General features: G+C 38.2%; 1 long non-coding RNA gene across 1 annotated transcript; it reads right to left on the bottom strand.

Annotated features, from left to right (window-relative positions):
- Window positions 1-1,191: 1,191 nt before the first annotated feature.
- LOC121824994 (uncharacterized) lies at window positions 1,192-9,582 on the bottom strand. The gene is made up of 3 exons (XR_006067015.2): window positions 3,874-9,582; window positions 3,400-3,486; window positions 1,192-1,371 (listed from the first exon to the last, which is right to left on the bottom strand). It is a non-coding gene; the product is annotated as an uncharacterized LOC121824994 (long non-coding RNA).
- Window positions 9,583-9,988: the final 406 nt, after the last annotated feature.

The raw sequence follows: 9,988 nt of genomic DNA, 5'->3' as shown, positions 1-9,988 counted from the left end.
GTGGGTGCAAAAACCTTTATTGGTTTGATTTTCAAAATAAGCTGAATTCTGAAACAAAATAGGCTGTGCTGTGTTCCTTTAAACTATGTATAAAGATATTAAAAACAGACTTGGAGAAAAGTGTTTTACTCTGAAGAGTTTAATTCAGACTGCTTGAGCTTTGGCTTGTGATAGGTGGATCTGAGTGTCATTGCTGGAAGTACATTCGGGATGACGTTGATCGATCTTTACTTGAGTTTTGCTTCAACCTGTGTGTTGTAGTCAAGCAGTTTGCTGGCAATTGTGTTTTCTGGGCTGGATCCCAGGTCATTATGCCTGCAAGCAGAGTGATCTGCTGGCGCTTGAGTGTAGCTTGAGTTTTTCTCTCCAGGTCCTGCCAAGCCCCAGCAGTCCTGTAGCCCACTTATAAAATAAACATACAGACGCTTATATTATTTAACCTGCTCGGCCATTAGCTCAGGCCTTTCATTGGCTAGCTCTTACTCTTATACTCAGCCCATTTCTGTTAATCTATACATCGTCACATGCTCTGTGGCTTTACCTGTTGCCTTTACATGATGCTCCCTGGACAGGAGGCTGGCATCTCCTCCTCTCTGCCTTCCTGTTCTCTCAATTCTCATCTCTGCTAGTCCTGCCTATACTTCCTGTCTGGCTACTGGCCAATCGGTGTTTTATCTATCAATCATCATCCACAGCACTGGAGTGTTTGTGTGTGGTTACTTTTTGTTTGTTTCTTTTTTTTGTGGTGTGTGGGCATGTGTGTGTATGTATGTGTATATTAATGCTAAAATATTTTCAAAGGATAAATCAGAGGGCCAGTGAGAGGACTAATGTGATAAAAGCACTTGCCAGCATAACTGACAACTGGAATTTGATCCCTGAGACTGAAATGGTGAGAGGAGAGAACCGACTCCTATCAATTATCCTTTGACTACTACTTTATTCTCTGCATTTCTGTGTTCTTGTCTCTCTGATGCAAGTAGCTCACTTTCTAATTTTTGTCTCCATAGTCTAATTTACTATCAGATAACCATTAAAACAGTGGTTCTCAACTTGTGGGTAGTGACTGACCCATTTGGGAATCCTAGGACTCTCTTTCATGGAGGTCACCTAAGACCTTCTGAAAATATAGATGTTGACATTATAATTCATAACACTAGCAAAATTGCAGTTATGAAGTAGCAAGGAAAATAATTTTATGTTGAGGGTCACCACAACATGAGGAAGTGCATCAGATGGTCACAACATTAGGAAGATTGCAAATTACTGCCTTAGAAGGTGATTACCTTGTGGGTTCCCAGAAGTGAGGGTATGAAGGAGGTGAAGGAATGTTCCAGGCTGGGTTCCTCTTCTCTGACACTATTTGCACTACTGTAGACACAGGAACACAGAGGCATCATTCGTCTCAAAAGGATATATGGTACTTTTCAAATTAGTGGGAATTACCAGTAAGTATTTTTTTTCTTTGTAGCTAACAGTTATTACCACTCCAAGAGATGACAGGTTCATTTTAATTTTCATCTTCTTTAAAGTGCAGATCTTAGTACCATCAGAATGTTTTTTGTTTTTTTTTTTCATTTTTTGTTCTTTTGTTTTGTCTTTTCTGCAATTGAACGTTAGAGGATTAACTTTCCTGGTTTGTTTCTGAGATTAATTCTTTTGTTTGGTGTTTATGTGAAGTGTGTATAATCTAAACCTTTTTTTTTTTTTATTTTCAAATTCAGTTGAAATCTGAAACAAAATAGGCTGTGCTGTGTTCCTTTAAACTATGTATAACAATGTTAAAAACATATTTGGAGAAAAATGTTATACTCTGTAAAGATATTTGAGACTGCTTGAGCTTTGGCATGTGATAGGTGGATCTGAGTGTCATTGCTGGAAGTACATTGGGGATTACGTTCAATGATCTTTACCTTGGTTTGGGTTCAATACCTCAGTTGTAGTCAAGCAGTATGCTGGGAATTGTTGTGTTTTGTGGGATGCAATCCAGGTAATTAAGCTTGCAAAGAGTTTTCTGCTGGCCCTGTAGTGTGTGTGTGTGTGTGTGTGTGTGTGTGTGTGTGTGTGTGTGTGTGTGTGTGGTTTTTGGTATTTTGTGTGTGTATGTATGTATGTTTGTGTATATTAATGCTAAAAAATTTCAATCAAAGTATAAATCAGAGGGCCAGTGAGAGGAGTAAGTTGATAAAGGCACTTGCCAGCATGACTAACAACTGGAATTTGATCCCCAAGACTGAAATGGTGAGAGGAGAGAACCGACTCCTATAAGTTATCCTTTGACCTCCACACTTCTGCTAAGGCACACACGTTTTTTTGCCTTCCCCCATGCACCAAATAAATTGAGACCAGGGTGTCCTTGAGCTTACAGAGACCATCCTGCCTCTGCTTCATGAGTGCAGGGATTAGAGGAGTGCACCAATATGCCCAGCCTCCTATTCATGTTCTTCCTGCCTATAAGTTCTCTGCATTTCAATGTGTCAAACTGGCAGGCTGATGAGGCCTAGGGTCCAGGAAGTTAGCAAACATCCTGAGGCTGGCTAATTATTTCTACTAATGATGTCTTGGCTTATGCTCTGATCATCTGCATATCAAACATATTCATTCTGGGGTCCGGAAAGATGGCTCAGCAGTGTATAACCCTTTTTGCTCTGGCATAGGACCTATGTGTGATTCACAGTACCAACATCTTGGCTGACAACCATCTGGACTGCAATTCCAGGGGATCAAATGCCCTTTTGGATATCTGTGGGCAGCACCCATACAAGGTACACAGAGAGAATGCATGGAAAATATTTAAACACACAAAATATGTCAATTTAAAACATATAAGTATGTTGGGTACATTCATGAGTCTTTATTATTTAGTCTCCTCCTTTCTATGAGTTCTTGTCTCTCTGATGCAAGTTGTTCACTTTCTGATTTTTGTCTCCATAGTCTAATTTACTATCACACTCCCCTTAGAACAGTGGTTCTCAACCTGTGGGTTACCTATTTGGGAATCATAGGACTCTCTTTTACAGAGGTGACCTAAGATCTTCTGATTGTACATATATTGACATTATGATTCATAACACTAGCAAAATTACAGTTACGAAGTATCAACCAAAATAATATTATAGTGAGGGTCACTACAACATGAGGAACTGCATCAAATGGTCACAGCATTAGGAAGGTTGAGAACTAGTGCCTTAGAAGGTGAGTAGCTTGTATGTTCTCAAAAGTGAGGGTATGAAGGAGGTGAAGGAATGTTCCAGGCTGGGTTCCTCTTCGCTGACACTATTTGCAATATTGCAGACATAGGAACACAGAGGCATCGTTCCTCTCACAAGCAATTGTTTCATTTCAAATTAGTGGGAATTACCAGTAAGTTTTTTTTTATATGCAGCTATCAGTTATTACCTTTCCCAGAGAAGACAAGTTCATTTCACTTTTCATCTTTTTTAAAGTGCAGATCTTGCTACCGTATGAAGGTTGATTTTCGGTTTTCTGAAATGGAAAGTTAAAAGATTTAATTTCTTTGTTTCATTCTGAAATTAATTCTTTTGTTTGGGTTACAATTTTAAAACTGCTTTATTCCCTACAGTCACAGGGTATTGAATCATAAAAGATAGAAACTCTTACTTAAACTTGAAATATCCTCAAATATGCTCATCTATTTACAAATTACTACTCACTGTGTTTCCAGTCCATTCCTTTATTGGGCCATCACTACCTGAGAGGCCTTATTGCTCACTTACAATTTATAGAAATGATGGTTCACACCAAAAAATGTTTTTCTCTGCCCAAATTTCCATACAAAACTGTGCTAGGTAGACAACTGCTGCATTTTAACAAAATTCATAAGAAAATGAATTTCACAAAGGATCACTTTACCGTAACAACATACGTAGTGTCTTTGTCCTCTGGTATACATGCAGGACCATCAGGTTTTTCAGAGAGCCTTTATGCAATAATGGGTGGGTTTGGTCCTCAGAGCAAGTCTGTTGAAAGATTTGTTATCTGTATATTAAGTGACATTTTTGCATTTATATAATTCAACATTGACCCATGTTTTATAGTTTTCTGTTACTTTTGTGAATTTCAACTTAACTCAATCTATAAAACATTCAGTGAAGACTCACTCTTAGGTCTATTTAAAAATAAAAATTAAAACAGTCAATGGCTTGGGAGATAGCTCAGTCGATAAGAGTATTTGCTGCCACACACAGTAGCCTGAGTTTGAATCCTCAGCAACCACATAAAAGGCTGGGCATGGACACATGCACTTGTAACCCCAGTACTGGCGGGGGGAATTGACAGGTATCATTTGGGCTTGGTGGCTGCTAGCTGCTCCAGGTTCAGTCAGAGACCTTATGTCAAGTAGATAAGCTAGAGAATGACACAAAACACTGATATCCTCCTCTTCCCTTCATGACTGCACAGACACATGCATCACATGCAACATCCACATATTCAGACACACTAGAGGGAGGATGGTGGTTTTCGCACACACTTTGTTCTGATGGTTGCAGTAACTGATGGCTTTGTGTTTGTGTGCTCAAAGCACCTAGTGCTCCTATTTCATTCTTCTTCCTCTACCCCTAAGGCACCATGACCCCTTTCTTGTCAAGAAACTTTTTAGGCATTTCATTGAGTCTCATGCTCTCTCCCAAGAAGTTGGTTTGGTAGAACATGAAATATACTCTATCTCTAAGCATTAAGCTGCCAACAATTGCAGAAGTCACTGCATTTTGGGTGCTTTGAAGTTGTTTTTTCACCACCACCACCACACAGGCATGCACACAGGGACAAGGAAGAGGGGGTCTTCCACATTCTTTGCTTTAATGGCTGCTGTAAGTATATTTTACAGTTGCACATGTATATGACCAGTTCAATTATTACTCCTAGTTCATCCCTCCTCTCCTGAACCTATAGCACACAGTCCCTTCTCTGTTCTCCCAAGAGATGGACTTGGTGGAACAGAAAAGCAACACTTGCCTTTACTCTCTCCAGCCAACATATTTTTGACAGTCTATAGATGGCATTGTATTTGTTGTTGTAGTTACCTGTTTGCTAGTAGACACCAAACCATCACCAATTTTTTCCTTGTAATGTTAAGTCACAGCCTGTTCTAAAACTCATGGGAAGGTAGCACAGTCTCTCCATCTCCTTTCTTTCCTGGCTATGGCTAAGCTCTAGGTGCCTGGGGTTTGTAGTTGGTGAACTCTGATGCAATAGCTTTGCTTTTCTTGCTTCTATGTTGGGCTTCATCCAGTTGTGGGAACCTTCTCTACAGAACCATGTTCAAAGGCTACTGTTGATGGGATCCCCAGCAAAGCCAAAACACTTGAGTCTTAGTTCTTTATACTCATTGTGGATAACTGTCCCTAACCATGATAGCTGTTTCAGGAGTGTGGGTGAACAGATTCACATCTGACCAACACAGCAGCAAGACATTTCAGACAGGACAGGAAAAAAATAGCTTCTAGTAATAGCATTTAATTGTCATGATTGCTCAAAAGCCATTTAAAGCAGCGAGACTGATCAAAGAGACAAGATGACTTTCAAAAACTATGTTGAACATAACATTTTAAAGGAAAAAATATAAGAAGCAGAATGAAAATACTGAAATGATTACAAATTTCACTGTTAAAAATATTAAAGTTGAAACTTTTCAAAGTAAAAACATTAATATGGTTTCCTTAACTAGTAGAAAATCACTAATCAAATCAGATTATGAATAATGAACTGTTGTTTTTAAATGGGAAGCTGAGCCCTGATGCAAACTGTTTTTGTTTTGTTTTGTTTCTTGGTGGGAACAGTCCCTTTTCCAGCTCACACTCACTATGGGTCTCTGAGTTGAAGCCAATCTTCCTCCTATCATTTTAGTGTTCCTTACTTAAGCAATTGTCACTCTCAAGAACAGCACCAAGATTGTAAAAAAGAAGAAACAGTACCTATTGGACTCAACCCCTGAATGTGCATTTGCACCATACTGCATTAAAAACTGTGCCATATGGTGTTTTTCTTCAAATAAGGCAAGTTTATAAGGTGTCAGCCCACACTATAAAGAAAAAAATTACACTTTATAAATCAACATGCTTTTCAGCTGAAAATTTATCACAGATTCTGTAAAATATAAGTCACAAAGGATAGATTTTCCTTCATCCCTTGCTGCAGGTTTACATACACACAGCTGAACCCTTCCTTTTGACAAACCACTGCCCTCTCCAACATTGCCTGTGAGCACAACTCCTCTCCAGAACTCTCCACAAACACTCACTGGTTCCAGGCTTCTTAGCTCCATGGAGATGAGCCTCCATTGGCCCAACCCTATCTCGTGGCATCTAGGTTTGGTGTGCCATTGTTCAATGAGTGAGCTCAAGTGGCCCCTCTGGAGCAGTTTCTCAGTCTGTTTATCCAAACTATTTCTTCCCTAAACTGAGAATTATTATCTCCCAACCTGAACAGCATTTCCTGTGTACAAAGAAAATTTGAACAAGTTTAATAAAAAAAAAAAAATGTCTTCATGGTAGGTTTTCTTCAATGATCAAATTTGCCTGTGTGCCTGTGACCTTTCTTATTTTCCACTCCAGTCTTATCTCTGAGAGACAAACCACATCAATAACTTCTTAATTTCAACAGAAATCTGTTAATTCTACAGACATTTAACTTTAAAATTAATTTATTTTTTTTTTGTGTGTGTATGTGAAGTGTGTGTGGGCCCAAGTCCTTTATTTGTTTAATTTTAAAATTAAGCCCAATTCTGAAACAAAATAGGCTGTGCTGTGTTCCTTTAAACTATGCTTAAAAATGTAAAAAACATATTTGGAGAAAAATGTTTTACTGTGACCAGATTCATTGAGACTGCTTGAGCTTTGGCATGTGATAGGTGGATCTGAGCGTCATTGTTGGAAGTACATTGGGGATGACGTTGAATGGGCTTTACCTCAGTTTTTGCTTCAATATCTGCGTTGTAGTCAAGCAGTTTGCTGGCAATTGTTGTGTTGTCTCTGGAAACGGCATGGTGCAGGGCTGTATTCCCACTTAAATCCCTCAGGTAAGGAGTAGCACCCTGAAACAGTAATATTGTTACACATTCTACATTGCTTCTCTGTGTGGCCTGTTGGTATTGTATAAAGAAAGAGACATTCAATTCAAGAAAGTCAAGATAAATATTTCTAAAATTGCATTGAATAGTTACACTTAGATCAGACAAATTGCTTAGGTTATGCATTTTATCCCTCTCTTTTTGAGAAAGGGTCTTCTTAAGTACCCCAGTCTTACCTAAATTCATACTCTCCCCACCAAAGCTTTCCAAGTGGTAGAATTTCAGGGGTGTGCACCACACCTACATATTAAAGTATCTCATCAATATTAGTTGGTTGTTGTTATAGTGAGGGAGGTTGCTTGTTTGTTTGTTTGTTTGTTTGTTTGTTTTGTTTTTGCTAACTTGACACAGGCTGAAGACTCCTGGAAAGAGGGATCCTCACTTGAGGAATTGCCTCTATCAGATTAGAGTGTAGGAAAGTCTGTGGAGCATTTTCTTGATTGAGGCTGATGTGGGAGGGTACCGCTTCCTAGAGGTGGTTGCACAACTTGGCAGGTAGTCCACAGTAGTATAAGAAAGCTGCAAGCCTTGGAAAAGGACATAGAAAAGCAGCATTGCCCCCATGATCTCTGCTGCAGTTCCTGCCTCTGATTCCTGATTTGAGCTCCTGCCCTGGTTTCCCTTCATGATGGACTGTGATGTGGAATTGTGGGCCAGATAAACATTTCCTTTCTTGAGTTGATTTTGGTTCTATCAGTGTTTTATCACAGCAAAAAAACAAAAACAAAAAAGCAAAAACAAAAACAAAAACAAACCAAAAAACAAAAACAAAACCAACCAACCAAACAAGGACAAGAACTAATCCAATTCATACCAAAACTGCTGCCCAATAGCTACCTTAATCAAGGGTGTATAGCCTTCATCATCCTGGACATCAATAGAGGCCTTTTTGGATAATAGCAATGCTACCACGTCTGGATGATTGTGTGCACAGGCGTAATGGAGTGATGTCTAAAAATTGAAAGGACATTTTAGGAAATTACAAATTACCATATAAAGGCACATTCAATTGTAAATACTAGATAGCAAACTTCATTTCCTTCTGATGTAAGAGAAGTAACTGGAATTTTTATTATTTACTTATTTCTCTACTCAAGTGTTCATTTGCTGTGCTAGGGATATAGTGCATGGCCATCCCATTTAAGATAAGTGCTCTATCAGAAGGTCTATCCTTCTGCATAACAGAACACTCAAAAAACTGAATTCAGCTTGGATTTAAATGCTACTCTAATTGCTGTTATAAACAAGTTACATATTATATATATTAGTATTCAGTAGGTAGGATTTCAGGCCAGTGCCACTGTGCCTACCTTATTCTTTATTTCACATTTTAGCATCACTGACATCTCTGCCATTTATAATTCATGATATTTTATGACTATAATTGGCAATATTATATGTTATATATTAGGCTTTCTATGTGCTCCATAACTGAATTTCCCCATGCACAGGATGGGGATTCAACACTGTAGCTATCTTACATTGTGCTACTGTGATGCTTCAATTCACATCTTCAAGAGCATGGACAAGTGCTTCCAGCACCTGACAGTCAGTGTTTGGTGGATACAATAATGATTAGTCTTCCTACTGATAACAATCATAATATTTCAATGAAGAGAAATAACAGAATTCTACCTACTCTGCAGACATAATTTTTTATTCAAATATGTTTACAACATTTTAAAACTATATTCCCCAAGATGGCCTTGAACTTGGTAATCCTCCCAGTAAGTAGGATTGCAGGTCAGTGCCATTGTGCCTACCTCTTTATTTTACATTTTAGCATTGCTAAAATCTCTGCCATGATGTTTTATGACTATAATTGGCAATATTTTTAACTTTTCTGCTATACAAAATAAAAGGTTATCATGCAGTCACTGTGCCTTACATAAAATGAAATACAATACAATCCACAGGCCCATGGCAATTCTACAGGTCACTTGTATCTATGTAAATTTTAGCTCTTAAGACTATGAAAGGCAAACAGGTTGAAAATAGCAGTAACAACAAACAAAAATCTAAATCCTCAGTCATCAATACTTTGAATTTTTTTTCATTTCTCAATGCTCAAAAGTAAGTAATGTTTCTATATTTGCTGCCAACAGGGACACAACCTAGTCCTCAGACAATAGAGTGTCCATAATAATCCAGACACCAAATGGTAGCAAAGCAGGCCACAGTGCTTTGCCTTGCACCCCCTAAAATGTCCATGGATTCACACTGAAATTGGGTAAATATCTCTATGAGGAGATAATCCACTGTATCATAGCTCCCTTGCTTTGATTTTCAAAAAGCTTTAAGCCAAAAGAAACTAGGGATTCAAATGAGCATGGTTCATTTTGTTCAATATTTAAATTTATAGAATGTAAGGAAAGCTGACTGGGCAGAGAAATATAAAGGTTTTAAGAATGAGAGGGTCTTGAGAGGTAGAAGAATGTGTATGCTGTATAGTAGATATCTAAGTTCCATGTGGGGAATAAATGGATTACAGATTGGACAAATACAGTTGGAAAATTCAGTGTTTCTTTTTTTTTTTTTTTTTTTTTTTTTTTTTTTTTTTTTTTTTTTTTTTTTTTTGGTTTTTTCGAGACAGGGTTTCTCTGCGTAGCTTTGCGCCTTTCCTGGAGCTCACTTGGTAGCCCAGGCTGGCCTCGAACTCACGGAGATCCGCCTGGCTCTGCCTCCCGAGTGCTGGGATTAAAGGCGTGCGCCACCACCGCCCGGCAAATTCAGTGTTTCTAAAGAATGTTTGTTAAGCAAAGAATATTTTGAAAATATAATTTATTGTTTAATTATTTGTATAAAGCTCTCATTTAGAAGACTAAGTAACCACTCAGAACTACAGAGATTTATGGTGGTATTGTGTTCCCAAAATATTGTGTTTGAGACCAAAATGAG

The sequence above is a fragment of the Peromyscus maniculatus genome, chromosome 22 (assembly GCF_049852395.1).
Source record: "Peromyscus maniculatus bairdii isolate BWxNUB_F1_BW_parent chromosome 22, HU_Pman_BW_mat_3.1, whole genome shotgun sequence".
Lineage (NCBI taxonomy): Eukaryota > Metazoa > Chordata > Mammalia > Rodentia > Cricetidae > Peromyscus > Peromyscus maniculatus.
This window is presented reverse-complemented; position numbering and strand designations above follow the sequence as displayed.